Source organism: Prionailurus bengalensis, chromosome X (assembly GCF_016509475.1).
Source record: "Prionailurus bengalensis isolate Pbe53 chromosome X, Fcat_Pben_1.1_paternal_pri, whole genome shotgun sequence".
NCBI classification, from domain to species: Eukaryota; Metazoa; Chordata; class Mammalia; order Carnivora; family Felidae; genus Prionailurus; species Prionailurus bengalensis.
Genome location: NC_057361.1, coordinates 74590843 through 74608083, shown reverse-complemented (window position 1 = coordinate 74608083; position 17241 = coordinate 74590843).

Here is a 17241-nt window from a genome sequence, read left to right as displayed (position 1 = left end):
AGGTAAAATGAGGCAGGACATTTTTTACTGTGTTTTAGAACTTATTGGAAGTGACCATAGCTTCCCCTAAAAGAGTGGGACCATTTGGCTTCATTGTAAAGTTTATGAATGTTAATTTTTACATGTCCTGTGGAGTGATTATGAATTAATATTTCCCCTGTAAGTGATTTCAAGTCAAAAGAAAGGGATAAAATTAGCAACTTTCATTTGGGGAGACATAACTAAATATTAGAGGAAACCACAAAAAGTTAGGATCTGGCTCAACGTTATAGGCAAACAACTAACACTCAAAGACAATTCATTAGAACTAGAATCTAACGTCCATAAAGGTGTGCTACTGAAACAATTTTTTTCTCTAAAATAAGCCTCATTCCCAATGATAGTTGGATAGTTATCATTCCAATGATAAGTTAAGACTAATTTGTTTATAAAATCCAGTTTTAACCAACATGGCATAATTATTTACTTAAGTGAAGCAAACATAGTGATTGCCCATGTAGGATGTTTTAAATTTGCTTTGCTGGAACTTTTTTATAAAGAATTTTACTTATTTATTTATTTTTAAACTTAATTTATTTTGAGAGAGAGAGAGAGAACACAAGCTGATGAGGGACAGAGAAAGGGAGAGAGAGAATTCCAAGTAGGCTCCACACCGAGCACAGAGTCTGACTTGGGGCTCGATCTCACAACCATGAGATCATGACCTGAACTAAAATCAAGAGTTGAACACTTAATCAATTAAGCCACCCAGGTAACCCATAAGGTATTTTAGTTTGAGCTTTCAGTAGTCTTTTTTGATCAGATTTTACTATCATACCTATAGATATGGATTGCTTCCTTCATTTTTGAGGTCTTCAAAATATCTTAAGTTTCCTGAGCTTGCCAGGAAGTGACCTGCTTTGTGATCTAGTAAGGCTTTCAGGAATCCTGCAATCAAGGTATCAAGCTGATTTTTTAAAGGGGCTTTATTGGCATTGTGAAATCAATTTTAGTTCCTCAGAGCTGTCTGGTCATATATAAATCTACACATGTACCTCTCATATATGATATTCTAGACAAAGCCTTGGTAATGTGACCAATATTTTTATAATGGTTTCCTGTTATAAGCAAAACAGATTCTCAATGAACTTAGGTAAATAACTCTAAGAGCCCTGAATAAAAGAATACTCACTGAGAGTTTTTAAATTATCAGTATTAGGTAAGCAGAGAAAGATGAATTTGTGTTTTATATATATATATATATAAAACACCCAAGTTTATTACCATATAGTTCAAAAATGATTTCAGAGGTAGATTCCTTATTTCCCTTTACCCATTTAACCTATCCCCCCTCCCACAACCGTTCCAGAAACTCTCTGTTCTCCATATTTAAGAGTCTCTTATATTTTGTCCCTGTTTTTATATTATTTTTGTTTCCCTTCCCTTGTGTTCATATATTCTGTGTCTTAAAGTCCTCATATGAGTGAAGCCATATGATATTTGCCTTTCTCTGACTGACTGATTTCACTTAGCATAATACCCTGTAGTTCCATCCACCTAGTTACAAATGGCAAGATTTCATTCTTTTGGATTGCCAAGTAATACTCCATTGTGTGTGTGTGTGTGTGTGTGTGTGTATATATATATATATATATATATACCACATCTTCTTTATCTATTCGCCCATCAATGGGCATTTGGCCTCTTTCCATACTTTGGCTATTGTTGATAGTGCTGCTATAAACATAGGAGTGCATGTGTCCCTTCAAAACAGCACACCTCTATCCCTTGGATAAATGCCTAGTAGTGCAATTGCTGGGTTGTAGGGTATTTCTATTTTTAGTTTTTTGAGGAACCTTCATACCGTTTTCCAGAGTGGCTGCACCAGCTTTCATTCCCACCAGCAGTGCAAAAGAGATCCTCTTTCTCCGCATCCTTGCCAACATCTGTTGTTGCCTGAGTTGTTAACGTTAGCTATTCTGAAAGGTGTGAGGTGGTATCTGTTGTGGTTTTGATTTGTATTTCCCTGATGATGAGTGATGTGGAGCATTTTTTCATGTGTCAGTTGGCCATCTGGATGTCTTCTCTGGATAAGTGTCTATTAATGTCTTTTGCCCATTTCTTCACTGGATTACTTGTTTTTTTGGGTGCTGAGTTTGATAGGTTCTTCATAGATTTTGGATACTAAGTCTTTATCTGATATGTCATTTTCAAATATCTTCTCCCATTCTTTCTGGGGCTTTTATTCTTGCTGATTGTCTCCTTCACTGTGCATAAGCTTTTTATTTTGAAGAAGTTCTAACAGTTCATTTTTGCTTTTGTTTCCCTTGTCTCCAGAGATGTGTTGAGTAAGAAGTTGCTGCGGCCAAGATCAAAGAGGTGTTTGCATGCTTTCTCCTCGAGGATTTTGATGGCTTCCTGTCTTACATTTAGGTCTTCCATCCATTTTGAGTTTATTATTGTATACGGTGTAAGAAAGTGGTCCACGTTCTTTTTCTGAATACCACTGTCCCGTTTTCCACCAGCACTTGCTGACGAGAATGCCTTTATTCAAATGAATATTCTTCCCTGCTTTGTTAAAGATTAGTTGGCCATACGTTTGTGGGTCTATTTCTGGGTTCTCTATTCTGTCTTTGATCTAAGTGTCTTTTTTGTGCCAATACCTTACTGTCTTGATGATTACAACTTTGCAGTATAGTTTGAAGTCTGGGATTGTGATGCCTCCTGCTGTGGTTTTCTTTTTTAAGGTTGCTTTGGTTCTTCAAGGTCTTTTCTGGTTCCACACATATTTTAGGATTATTTGTTCTAGCTATGTGAAGAATGTTCGTGTTATTTTGATAGGGATTGCATTGACATGTAGGATTATTTTCTATAGCTCTGTGAAGAATGCTGGTGTTATTTTGATAGCTATTGCATTGAATATGTAGATTGCTTTGGGTAGTATCAATATTTTAACAATATTTCTTCTTCCTATCCAGGAGCATGGACTCTTTTTTTGCCATTTTTTCTTTGTGTCCTCTTCAATTTTTTTCATAAGCTTTCTATAGTTTTCAGTGTATAGATTTTTCACCTGTTTAGTTAGATTTATTCCTAGATATTTTATGGGTTTTGGTGCACCTGTAAATGGGATCGATTCCTTGATTTCTCCTTCTGTTGCTTCATTGTTGTTGTCTAGGAATGCTACCAATTTCTGTGCAATGATTTTATATCCTGCAACTTTGCTGAATTCATGAATCAATTCTAGCAGTTTATTTTTAGTGGCATCTTTTCAGCTTTCCGTATAGATTACCATGTCATCTGCGAAGAGCGAAAGTTTGACTTCCTTCTGGCCGATTTGGATGCATGTATTCCTTTGTGTTGTCTGACTGCTGAGGCTAAGACTTCTAATAATATGTTGAATAGCAGTGGCGAGAGTGGACATCCCTGTCTTGTTCCTGACATTAGGGGGGAAGATTTCAGCTTTTCCCCATTGAGGATGATATTAGAGTTGGGTCTTTCTTTTTTTTTCTTTTCAATATATGAAATTTATTGTCAAAATGGTTTCCATACAACACCCAGTGCTCATCCCAACAGGTGCCCTCCTCAATACCAATCACCCACCCTCCCCTCCCTCCCACTCCCCATCAACCCTCCGTTTGTTCTCAGTTTTTAAGAGCCTCTTCTGCTTTGGCTCTCTCCCACTCTAACCTCTTTTTTTTCCTTCCACTCCCCCATAGATTTCTGTTAAGTTTCTCAGGATCTACATAAGAGTGAAAACATATGGCATCTGTCTTTCTCTGTATGGCTTATTTCACTTAGCATCACACTCTCCACTTCCATCCACGTTGCTACAAAGGGCCATATTTCGTTCTTTCTCATTGCCCTGTAGTACTCCATTGTGTATATAAACCACAATTTCTTTATCCATTCATCAGTTGATGGACATTTAGGCTCTTTCCATAATTTGGCTATTGTTGAGAGTGCTGCTATAAACATTGGGGTACAAGTGGCCCTATGCATCAGTACTCCTGTATCCCTTGGGTAAATTCCTAACAGTGGTATTGCTGGGTCATAGGGTAGGTCTATTTTTAATTGTCTGAGGAACCTCCACACTGTTTTCCAGAGTGGCTACATCAATTTGCATTCCCACAAACAGTGCAAGAGGGTTCCTGTTTCTCCACATCCTCTCCAGCATCTATAGTCTCCTGATTTGTTCATTTTGGCCACTCTGACAGGCGTGAGGTGATATCTGAGCATGGTTTTGATTTGTATTTCCCTTATAAGGAGCGACATTCAGCATCTTTTCATGTGCCTGTTGGCCATCGGGATGTCTTCTTTAGAGAAGTGTCTATTCATGTTTTCTGCCCATTTATTCACTGGGTTATTTGTTTTTTGAATGTGGAGTTTGGTGAGCTCTTTAAAGATTTTGGATACTAGCCCTTTGTCCGATATGTCATTTGCAAATATCTTTTCCCATTCCGTTGGTTGCCTTTTAGTTTTGTTGGTTGTTTCCTTTGCTGTGCAGAAGCTTTTTATCTTCATAAGGTCCCAGTAATTCACTTTTGCTTTTAATTCCCTTGCCTTTGGGGATGTGTCGAGTAAGAGATTGCTACGGTCAGAGAGGTCTTTTCCTGCTTTCTCCTCTAGGTTTTTGATGGTTTCCTATCTCACATTCAGGTCTGTTATTCATTTTGAGTTTATTTTTGTGAATGGTGTGAGAAAGTGGTCTAGTTTCAACCTTCTGCATGTTGCTGTCCAGTTCTCCCAGCACCATTTGTTAAAGAGACTGTCCTTTTTCCATTGGATGTTTTTTCCTGCTTTGTCAAAGATTAGTTGGCCAGATGTTTGTGGGTCTAGTGCTGGGGTTTCTATTCTATTCCATTGGTCTATGTGTCTGTTTTGGTGCCAATACCATGCTGTCTTGATGATGACAGCTTTGTAGTAGAGGCTAAAGTCTGGGATTGTGATGCCTCCTGCTTTGGTCTTCTTCTTCAAAATTCCTTTGGCTATTCGGGGCCTTTTGTGGTTCCATATAAATTTTAGGATTGCTTGTTCTAGATTCGAGAAGAATGCTGGTGCAATTTTGATTGGGATTGCATTGAATGTGTAGATAGCTTTGGGTAGTATTGACATTGTGACAATATTTATTCTTCCAATCCATTAGCAGGGAATGTCTTTCCATTTCTTTATATCTTCTTCAATACCTTCATAAGCTTTCTATAGTGTTCAGCAGACAGATCTTTTACACCTTTGGTTAGATTTATTCCTAGGTATTTTATGCTTCTTGGTGCAATTGTGAATGGGATCAGTTTCTTTATTTGTCTTTCTGTTGCTTCATTGTTAGTGTATAAGAATGCAACTGATTTCTGTACATTGATTTTGTATCCTGCAACTTTGCTAAATTCACGTATCAGTTCTAGCAGACTTTTGGTAGAGTCTGTCGCATTTTCCATAAATAGTATCATGTCATCTGCAAAAAGTGAAAGCTTGACTTCATCTTTGCCAATTTGGATGCCTTTGATTTCCTTTTGTTGTCTGATTGCTGATGCTAGAACTTCCAGCACTATGTTGAACAACAGCGGTGAGAGTGGGCATCCCTGTCGTGTTCCTGATCTCAGAGAGAATGCTCTAAGTTTTTCCCTATTGAGGATGAAGTTAGCTGTGGGCTTTTCATAAATGGCTTTGATGATGTTTAAGCATGTTCCTTCAATCCCGACTTTCTCAAGAGTTTTTATTAAGAAAGGGTGCTGAATTTTGTCAAAGGCCTTTTCTGCATTGATTGACAAGATCATATGGTTCTTATCTTTTCTTTTATTAATTTGATGTATCGCGTTGATTGATTTGCGAATGTTGAACCAGCCCTGCATCCCAGGAATGAATCCCACTTGATCATGGTGAAAAATTCTTTTTATATGCTGTTGAATTCGATTTGCTAGTATCTTATTGAGAATTTTTGCATCCATATTCATCAGGGATATTGGCTTGTAGTTCTCTTTTTTTACTGGTTTGGAAATCAAAGTAATACTGGCTTCATAGAATGAGTCTGGAAGTTTTCCTTCCCTTTCTATTTCTTGGAATAGCTTGAGAAGGATAGGTATTATCTCTGCTTTAAACGTCTGGTAGAACTCCCCTGGGAAGCCATCTGGTCCTGGACTCTTATTTGTTGGGAGATTTTTGATAACCGATTCAATTTCTTCCCTGGTTATGGGTCTGTTCAAGCTTTCTCTTTCCTCCTGATTGAGTTTTGGAAGAGTGTGGGTGTTTAGGAATTTGTCCATTTCTTCCAGGTTCTCCAATTTGTTGGCATATAATTTTTCATAGTATTCCCTGATAATTATTTGTATCTCTGTGGGATTGGTTGTGGTAATTCCATTTTCATTCATGATTTTATCTATTTGGGTCATCTCCCTTTTCTTTTTGAGAAGCCTGGCTAGAGGTTTGTCAATTTTGTTTATGTTTTCAAAAAACCATAGAGTTGGGTCTTTCATATATGTCTTTTATGATCTCGAGGTATGATCCTTCGATCCCTACTTTCTTGAGGGTATTTTATCAAGAATAGATGCTGTACTGGGGGGGGGGGCGCCTGGGTGGGGCAGTCGGTTAAGCGTCTGACTTCAGCCAGGTCACGATCTCGCAGTTCGTGAGTTCAAGCCCCGCGTCAGGCTCTGGGCTGATGGCTCAGAGCCTGGAGCCTCTTTCCGATTCTGTGTCCCCCTCTCTCTCTGCCCCTCCCCCGTTCATGCTCTGTCTCTCTCTGTCCCAAAAAATAAATAAACTTTGAAAAAAAAATTAAAAAAAAGAATAGATGCTGTATTTTGTAAAATGCTTTCTCTGAATCTACTGAGAGGATCATATGGTTCTTGGCCTTTCATTATTGATGTGATGAATCACGTTAATTTGTTGTGCATATTGAACCAGCCCTGCATCCCAGGTATAAATCGCACTTGGTCATGGGGAATAATTTGTTGACTGTATTGTTAGAGCCGGTTGGCTAATATCTTGTTGAGGATTTTTGCCTCCATGTCCATCAGGGAAATTGGTCTATAGTTTTCCTTTTTAGTAGAGTCTCTGTCTGGTTTTGGAATCGAGGCAATCATGGCTTCATAGAATAAGTTTGAAAGTTTTCCTTCCATTTCTTTTTTATGGAACAGCTTGAAGAGAATAGGTATTAACTCTTCCTTAAATATTTGGTAGAATTCCCCTGGAAAGCCATCTGGCCCTGGACTCTTGGTTTTTGGCAGATTTTTGATTAATAATTCTATTTCCTTACTGGTTATGCATCTGTTCCAATATTCTATTTCTTCCTGTTTCAGTTTTGATAGTTTATACCTTTCTAGGAATTTGTCCATTTCTTCCATATTTCCCATTTTTGGCATATAATTGCTCATATTATTCTCTTATTATTGGTTTTATTTCTGTTGTGTTGGTTGTGATCTCTCCTCTTTCATTCTTGATTTGACTTATTTGGGTCCTTTCCTTTTTCTTTTTGATCAAACTGGCTAGTGGTTTATCAATTTTGTTAATTCCCTCAAAGAACCAGTTTCCATTTTCATTGATCTGTTCTACTCTTTTTGTTTGTTTGGTTGGTTGATTTTGGTTTTGATAGCATTAATTCTGCTCTAATCTTTATTATTTCCTGTCTTCTTCTGGTTTTGGGGTTATTTGCTATTCTTTTTCCAGCTCTTTAAAGAATAAGTTTAGGTTGTGTATCTGAGATCTTTCTTCTTTCTTTAGGAAGGGCAGGATTGCTATATACTTTCCTCTTATGACCGCCTTTGCTGAGTCCCAGAGGTTTTGGGTTGTGGTTTTATCATTTTCATTGACTTCCATATAATTTTTAATTTCCTCTTTAATTTCTTGGTTAGTCCATTCATTCTTTAGTAGGATGTTTTTCAGTCTCCAAGTATTTATTACCCTTCCAAATTGTTTCCTGTGTTTGATTTTGAGTTTCATAGCATTGTGGTCTGAAAACATGCACGGTATGATCTTGATCTTTTTGTACTTGCTGATTTGTGTCCCAGTATGTGGTCTATTCTGGAGAAGGTTCCATGTGCACTGGGGAAGAATATTTATTCTGCTGCTTTAGGATGAAATGTTCTGAATATATTTGATAAGTCCATCTGGTCCAGTGTATCCTTCAAAGCAATTGTTTCTTTGTTGATTTTTTGATTAGATGATCTTTCCATTGCTGTGAGTGGGGTGTGGATGCCTCATACTATTATGGTATTACTGTCAATGAGTTTCTTTATGTTTGTGATTATTTATATATTTTGGTTGCTACCACATTTGGCGCATAAACGTTGACAATTGTTAGGTCTTCTTTGTAGATAGACCCCTTAATTATGATATGATGCCCTTCTTCATCTCTCGATACTGTGTTTATTTTATAGTGCAAGTTGTCTGATATAAGTGTGGATACTCCGGTTTTATTTTGTTGACCATTAGAATGATAGCTTGTTGTCCATCCCCTTATTTTCCATCTGAAGGTGTCTTCAGGTCTAAAGTGGGTCTCTTGTAAACAGCATATAGATGGATCTTGTTTTCTTATCCATTCTGTTACCCTATGTCTTTTGACTGAAACATTGAGTCCATTGATGTTTAGAGTGAGTACTGAAAGATATTAATTTATTGCCATTATGTTGCTTGTAGATTTGGAGTTTCTGGTGGTGTTCTCTGATGCTTTCTAATCTTTGTTGATTTTGGTATTTATTTATGTATGTATTTATGTATTTACTTGCTTACTTACTTATTTTTTTTTCATTGTTTCTCCCCTCAGAGAATCCCCCTTAAATTTTCTTGCAGGGTTGGTTTAGTGGTCACAAACTCCTTTAATTTTTGTTTGGCTGGGAAATTTTTTATCTGTGCTTCTATTTTGAATGACAGCCTTGCTGGGTAGAGAATTCTTGGGTGCATATTTTTCTGATTCAGCACTTTGAACATATTCTGTCACTCCTTTCTGTCCTGCCAAATTTCTATATATAGGTATGCTACAAACCTGATCTGTCTTCCCTTGTAGGTAAAGGACTTTTTTTTTCCCTGCTGCTTTCATGATTCTCTCCTTGCCTGAGTATTTTTTGAATTCGACTATGATACACCTTGTTGGTGGTTGGTTTTTGTTGAATCTAATGGGAGTACTCTGTGCTTCCTGTATTTTCATGCCTGTGCCTTTCCCCAATTAGGAAAGTTTTCTGCTATGATTTGCTCACATAAGCCTTCCCCCCCTTTTTCTCTTTATCTTCTGGGACCCCTATGATTCTGATGTTGTTCCTTTTTAATGAGTCACTGATTTCTCTAATTCTTAAATCATGCTCTTTTGCCTTAATCTTCCTCTTTTTTTCTGATTTGTTATTCTCCTTAAGTTTGTCCTCTATATCACTCATTCTCTGTTCTGCCTCATCCATCCTTGTCACCATGGCATCCATTTGTGATTACAGCTCAGTTATAACATTTTTTATTTCTTTCTGAATAGTTTTTACTTATTTTTTCTCCACAGACAGGGATTGTAATCCATTTTCGACTCCAACTAGTATTCTTATTTTTTTTTTTAATTTTTTTTTTCAACGTTTATTTATTTTTGGGACAGAAAGAGACAGAGCATGAACGGGGGAGGGGCAGAGAGAGAGGGAGACACAGAATCGGAAACAGGCTCCAGGCTCTGAGCCATTAGCCCAGAGCCTGACGCGGGGCTCGAACTCACGGACCGTGAGATCGTGACCTGGCTGAAGTCGGACGCTTAACCAACTGCGCCACCCAGGCGCCCCCAACTAGTATTCTTATTATCGTGATTCTAAATACTGGTTCAGACATCTTCCTTGTACCTGTGTTGGTTAAGTCCCTGGCTGTAGTTTCTTCATGCTTATTCTTTTGGCGTGCATTCCTTCATTTCATAATTTTGCAGGGAGTAAAGGAATTAATGAGGTAGAAACATTAAAATTAAAAACTTTTTAAATTAAAAAATTAAAAACACATACACACAAAAAAATCGAATAAATGATGGTAGATCCTAGGTGTGTTTTGTTCTAGGTGTTGAAAATGGCTTGATATATTAAAGAAAAAAAGGGAAAGTAGAAACAAAAGGAAATCATTTGAAAATTAAAAAAAAATGAATATACTGAAGCAGAATAAAATGAAATGATGGATGTAAACTAGAGTTTGAAAAAAATTTACACAAAAGTAAAAAAATATAGTAGGAAAATATTAAAGAAAAATATTTTTAATAAAAATAAAAAATAAAAATGAATTTTTTCTTTCTTTATTCAAGAAAAAGAAAATAAATGAAAAAGAAAAAAGAAAAAAGGAAATCATTTGAAAATTTGAAACAATGAATACACTGAAGTAAACTAAAATGAAATGATGAATGCAAAATAAAATTTGAAAAAAATTATACAAAAGTAAAAAATACAGTAAAAAATTAAAGAAAAATACTTTAATAAAAATTGAAAAAAAAGATTTTTTTCTCTTTCTGTATTCAAGAAAAAGAAATGATAAGAAAAAAAGAAAGAAAATTGAATAGATGGAACTGCTAACAGACTGAAATACAACTGCAATTAGTTTGTTTTTCCCCTAGAAGTCAGATTGTGAAGCACTTTATAGTGCTTAAACTAAGTAGGCAGTGAGATCTGTTCTTATAGACCATGGTTGGCCCAATTGTCCAGGGCTTAGTGTAACAGCTTTGTTCTCCACTAGATGGTGCTACTAGCCCACTGGGGTGGATTCTTGTGGTGCTCATAGTTGTGTATGAGCATGTACGGGAGGGGTGAAAATGGCGTTACCCAGCTACCCAGTCTCTAGTATCAGAACTCTGTTCTCCCTCATCAGCTATCCCGCACCCATCCTTTATCTTCAGCTTTCGTCCACTCCCCCCTTTTACACTGTCCGTGACAGAGCCCCAAGTAATACCTTCTCCCGAGTTTTGCCTCAGATGTGGCTGTTTTGCTCAGCCCATTACTTCTGAGGGACCGTGGCTTTGAACCGTTCCACACTTCTGTGGAAGGTCTCACCTAGAAAACCCAAATGCCAGTTGCACCCAGGAAATTTCACATTACTGTGCTATTGCCGATTCCCAGAGACTGTGGCCAGGTGCCAGCCAGCCCCAGAAAAAGTTCGTGACATAGTGTAGCAGTGACATTTCAGGGATTATGGAAAATCACAGCACACATCTATCACCAGCCTTCAACCTTAATGACTTTGTTCCAGCACCAGTGAATATGGCCATTCTCTGGGCCTGCTGGGCCCAGGTTGCCTCACAGCCTGTACCAAATGTCCTTCCAGCAGTGGAAACACTTCTACCTGTGTGGCCCAAGAACCTCCCAGACCCCACTCTGCTCCTGGGGATTCACCCTTTCCACCAGAGCAACACCAGGTATCGAGCTGCAGAGTTGCAGACTCTGTGCTCCCCCTGTTTATAGTCTTAATGGAATTTAAACCCTCTCCATTCTCCTTTATTCTTTCTCCCTTTTTAAGTTCAGTCCCTGTGACTGTTTCCAATTTTCCACTTTCTCTCTAGCTGCTTTTGGGGAGGGGTGCTTTTCCCGTATTTTCCCCACTGTCTCTGCCCTCTCTCCACATGCAGAAGCACCTCCCTGTCCTCCGTGGCTTCTCTCTCCTAAGTCAACTTCTCCACACCATATACCTGCTGAATTCTGTGGTTCAGGTTGTGCAAATTGTTGTTTTAATCCTCAGATCATTTTTCTAGCTGTGCAGGATGGTTTAGTGTTGGTATGGCTATATTTCATGGCTGCAAGATACACAAAAAACTTCCATGCTGTTCTGTCATCTTGACTCCCTCCCCATTATTTTTAGTTTTTTTGAGGAATATCCATACTCTTCTCCAGATAGACTGCACCATTTTGCATTCTTATCAATAGTGCAAGAGGATTCCCCTTTCTTAGCATCCTCCTCAACACCTGTTGTTTCTTGTGTTGTTAATTTTAGCCACTCTGACAGGTATGAGGTGGTATCTCATTTAGGTTTTGATTTGTATTCCCTTGATGATGAGTGATGTTAAACATCTTTTCATGTGTCTGTTAGCCATCTGGGTGTTTCTTTGGAAAATACTTGGTCTTCAGGCCCAATTCTTAACTAGGTTGTTTTTTGTTTAGTTTGATAAGTTCTTGATAGATTGTGGATACTAATGCTTTATCAGATTGTCCTTTGCAAATATATTTTCCTATTCTATAGGCTGCCTCTTAGTTTTGTTGATTGTTTTCTTCACTGTGCAACAGAAGCTTTTATCTTGATGAAGTCCCAGTAGTTTATGTTTGCTTTTGTTTCCTTTGCCTTCAGTGACATGTCTAGTAAGAAGTTGCTCTGGCCAATGTCAAGAGGTCTCTGTGTTCTACTCTAAGATTTTGATGGTTTTCTTTCTCACATTTATGTCTTTCATCCATTTTGAATTTATTTTTGTGTACAGTGTAAGAAAGTGGTCCAGTTACATTTTTCTGCTGGGTTGCCATCGAGTATTCCAAATGCCATTTGTTGAAGAGACTGTCTTTTTTAACAATTGGATATTCTTTTCCGCTTTGTCAAGGATGAGTTGGTTATACAGTTGTGGGTTCATTTCTGGTTTCCTATTCTGTTCTGTTGATCTATGTGTCTATTTTTGGGCCACTACCATACTGTCCTGATGACTACAACTTTGTAATGACTTGAAATCCTGAATCATGATGCTTTGTTTTTTTGCTTTTGTTTGTTTGCTTGTTTGCATGATGTTTTCGTTTTGGTTTTCTTTTTTAGGATTGTTTTGACTATTTGGGGTTTTTTATGGTTCCATACAAATTTTAGGTTTTTTTTTCTAGTTCTGTGAAGAATTCTGTTGATATTTTGATAAGGATTGCATTAATGTTTATTTATTTTTTTTTAGAGACAGAGAGAGACAGATCATGAACAAGGGAGGAGCAGGGAGATATGGTGACACAGAACCAGAAGCAGGCTCCAGGCTCCAAGCTGTCAGCACAGAGCCTGATGTGGGGCTTGAACTCACAAACCAAGAGATCATGACCTGAGTCTAAGTCAGATGTTTAACCAACTGAGCCATCCTGGTGCCCTGATAAGGATTACATTAAATGTGCAGATTGCTTTGGGTAGTATAGACATTTTAACAATGTTAGCTCTTCCAATCCATGACCATGGAAAGTTTTTCTATTTCTTTGTGTCTTCTTAAATATGTTTCATAAATCTATAATTTTCAGAGTATAGATCTTTTACCTTTTTTTGTAAATTTTTTTCCTAAGTATCTTATTTTTTTGGTGCAATTGTAAATAGGATTGATTGATTCCTTGATTACTTTTTCTGCATCTTTGTTATTGATGTATAGGAAAGCAACATATCCCTGCATGTTGATTTTATATCCTGCGACATTGATGAATTCATGTATTAGTTCTAGAAATTTTGTGGTCGAATCTTTCAGGTTTTCTACAAAGTATCATGCAATCTGTAAATATGGAAAGTTTGACTTCTTTCTTACCAAATTGTATACACTTTATTTCTATTATCTGATAGATGAGGCTAAATCTTCCAGGAATATCTTAAATAGTAATGCTGAGAGAGGGCATCCTTCTTTTGTTCTTGATAGTAGGGGAAAGGATCTCAATTTTTCCCTATTGAGGATGAGAATAGGTGTGGGTCTTTCCTATATGGCCTTTATGATGTTGAGGTATGTTCCCTCTATCCCTACCTTGTTTAGGGGTTTTTATCAAGAATTCATGCTGTATTTGGTCAAAGGCTTTTTTTGCATCTGTTCACAGGATCATATGGTTCTTATCCTTTCTTTTATTAATGTGTTGTATCATGTCGATTGATTTGTGAATATTGAACCAGTCTTGTAGGCCATGAATAAATCCCACTTGATCATGGTGAGGTTTTTTAAATGTACTGTTGAATTGGATTTTCTGGTATTTGTTGAGAATTTTTGCATTCATGTTCATGAGGGATATTGGTCAGTAATTCTCCTTTTTAGTGGGGTCTTTGTATGGTTTTGGAATCAAGGTAATGCTGGTTTTGTAGAATGAGTTTGGAAATTTTCCTTCCATTTATATTTTTTGGAACAGTTTGAAAAATATAGGTATTAACTCTTCTTTAAATGTCTGGCAAAATTCCCTGGGAAGCCATATGTGTGTTGGGAAATATTTGATTACCAATTCAATTTCTTTTAATGTTATGGTATCGTTCAAACTTTTTGTTTCTTCCTGTTTCAGTTTTGGTACTTTGTGAGTTTCTAAGAATTTGTCTATTTCTTCCAGATTGCCCAGATTGTTGGCATATAATTTTTCATTGTATTCTTCTGTAATTTTTTATATTTTTTGTGGTGTTGGTTGTGATCTCTCCTCTTTCACTTGTGATTTTATGTATTTTAGCCTTTTCTCTTTTCTTTTTTATAAGTCTGACTAGGAGTTTATCAATTTTGTTAATTCATTTAAAGAACCAGCTCTTAGTTTTGTTGATCTGTTCCACTGTTTTGCTTGCTTGTTTGTTTGTTTCTATATCATTTATTTCTGCTCCAATCTTTATTATTTCCCATTTTATTCTGGATTTAAGCTTTATTTGCTCTTCCTTTTCTAGCTTCCTTAAGTGTAAGGTTATTGTATTGGGGACATTTCTTGCTTCTTGATATAAGCCTGAATTGCAATATACTTCCCTCTTAGGACTGCATTTGCTGCATCCCAAAGTGTTTGTACTGTCATGTTTTCATTTTCCTTTGCTTCCATGTACTTTTTTTCATTTCTTCTTCCTGGTTAATCAATTCATTCTTTAGTAGGATGTTCTTTAACCTCCATGTATTTAAAGGCTTTCCTAATTTTTTTTTTTGTGGTTGACTTCAAGTTTCATAGCATTGTCACCTGAAAATATACATGATATGATCAGTCTTTTTGTATTTGTTTAGGGCTTATTTGTGACTCAGTATGTGATCTATTCTGGAGAAAGTTCCATGTCTATTTGAGAAGAATGTATATTCTGCTCCTTTAGGATGAAATGTTCTGAATATATCTGTTAAATTCATTCAGGCCAGTGTGTCATACAAAGCCACTGTTTCCTTTTTGATTTCCTGCTTAGATGATCTGTCCTTTGCTATAAGTCAAGCGTTAATGTCCCCTAATATTATTGTATTATTATCAATGAGTTTCTTAATGTTTGTGATTAACTGATTTATTTCAGTGTTCCCAACAAATATTGTCATTTGTTAGATCTCCTTGATGGATAGACTCCTTAGTTATAATATAATGTCCTATTTCATCTCTTGTTACATTCTTGTTACATTCTTTGTTTTATTTTTTTTTTCAACGTTTATTTATTTTTGGGACAGAGAGAGACAGAGCATGAACAGGGGAGGGACAGAGAGAGAGGGAGACACAGAATCGGAAACAGGCTCCAGGTTCTGAGCCATCAGCCCAGAGCCCGACGCGGGGCTCGAACTCACGGACCGTGAGATCGTGACCTGGCTGAAGTCGGACGCTTAACCGACTGCGCCACTCAGGTGCCCCATCTTTGTTTTAAAGTCTAGTTTGTCTGATATATTTATTACTACTCTGGCATTCTTTTGACATCCATTACCACAATAGATAGTACTCTATCCTGTCCTGTTCAATCTGCAGGTGTATTTATGTCTAAAATCAGTGTCTTTTAGGCAGCAGATGGATGCATATTGTTTTTTTTTTCATTCTAATACCTGATGTATTTTTATTGGAGCATTTAGTCCATTTACATTCAGAGTGATTACTGAAATATACGAATTTAATGCCTTTGTGTTACATGTATTGGTGGTGTTTCTGTTGATGTTCTTTGGTCCTTTCTAGTCTTTGTGGCCTTTTCCCCCTTCTACTCAAAGAGTCCCCCTTAAAATTTCTTGTAGGGCTGGTTTAGTGGTCATGAACTCCTGTAGTTTTTGTTTTCCTGGGAAACTCTTATCTCTCCTTCTGTCCTTAATGATATTCTTTCTGGTGAAAGAATTCGTGGCTACATATTTTTTCCCAATCAGCACTTTGAATATATCCTGCCACTCCTTTCTGGACTACCAAGCTTCTGTGGATAGATCTGCTGTAACCTGATCTGTTTTCCCTTGTAGGTTAAGGATTTTTTTTTCTTTTGCTGATTTGGGTTTTTTTTTTTCTCTGTCTGTGTATTTTGTTAATTTGACTATAATATGCCTTGGTGATGGTCACCTTTTTGGAATTTAATGGGAGTCCTCTGTGATTCTTGTAATTTTTATTCCTGTGTCTTTCCCTAGATTAGAGAATTTTTCAGCTAAAATTTTCTCACATAAACCTTCTCCCCTTTTATCTCTCTGTCTTCTGGGACTCCTACAATACAAATTTAATTTCTCTTTAATACATCACTGAGTTTTCTAAGTCTTGTATAATGATCTTGTGCCTTTAGTTCCCTCTTTTTTCTGCGTTATTATTTTCAATAAGGTGTCACCTATATCACTGATTCACTGTTCTGCTTCATCAATTCTTGCCATCATGGAATCCATTTGATATTGCATCTCAGTTATTGCATTTTTAATTTTTGGCCTGACTAGAAGTTAATTATTTTATCTAAAAAAAAAAAGGGATTCTCTGGTGTCTTCTATGTTTTTTAAACCCAGGCTAGTATACTTATAATTAAGGTTTTAAATTGTAGTTGCAACATCTTTCTTATATCTGTGGTGATTAAATCTCTGGCCTTGAGTTCTATTGCCTGTTCTTTGTTTTGGGGTTAGTTTCTTCATCTCATCATTTTGTCCAGAAAAGAAAAAGGCGAAGAAAGGAAAGAAAAAACAAATAGAAAAAAAAAGAACAAAGAAACAAACAAAAGGCAAAAAAGAAGAGAATCTGTGTGTGTTTTAGTCTGCTTGTTAAAAGAATCTGGATCCTAAAATAAAATAATAAAAGAATAAAAAATATGTTTGTATGATATTTATATATTAAACATTAAAAATAATAATAGTAAAAGTAAAATATTAATTGAAAAAGTAAGAAAATAAATAAAAAAATAGTAATAAAAATATAGAAAAAGAGTAAAATGGAAGTTAGATCCTATTTCCACAAGAGCTAAAGCTTTGCAACACTATGATCCTTAGACTTGGTGCAAAGTAGTTGATTGTGTTCCTCCTCTTAGGAAAGGGTCCACTGTGCTGATTATCAGACTGACATGTTTCTGTGGAAATAGATCTCTGGGGGTCAGGGTTTGATTTCAGTGGCTCTGGCTTCCACTAGCTGGTGCTGATTTGCTCCCTGACGGCTTTCATCTCTGTAGGGCTGAATCAATATGACTGTGTCCTGCTCTGTAGTCCTAGAGCTGAATTTT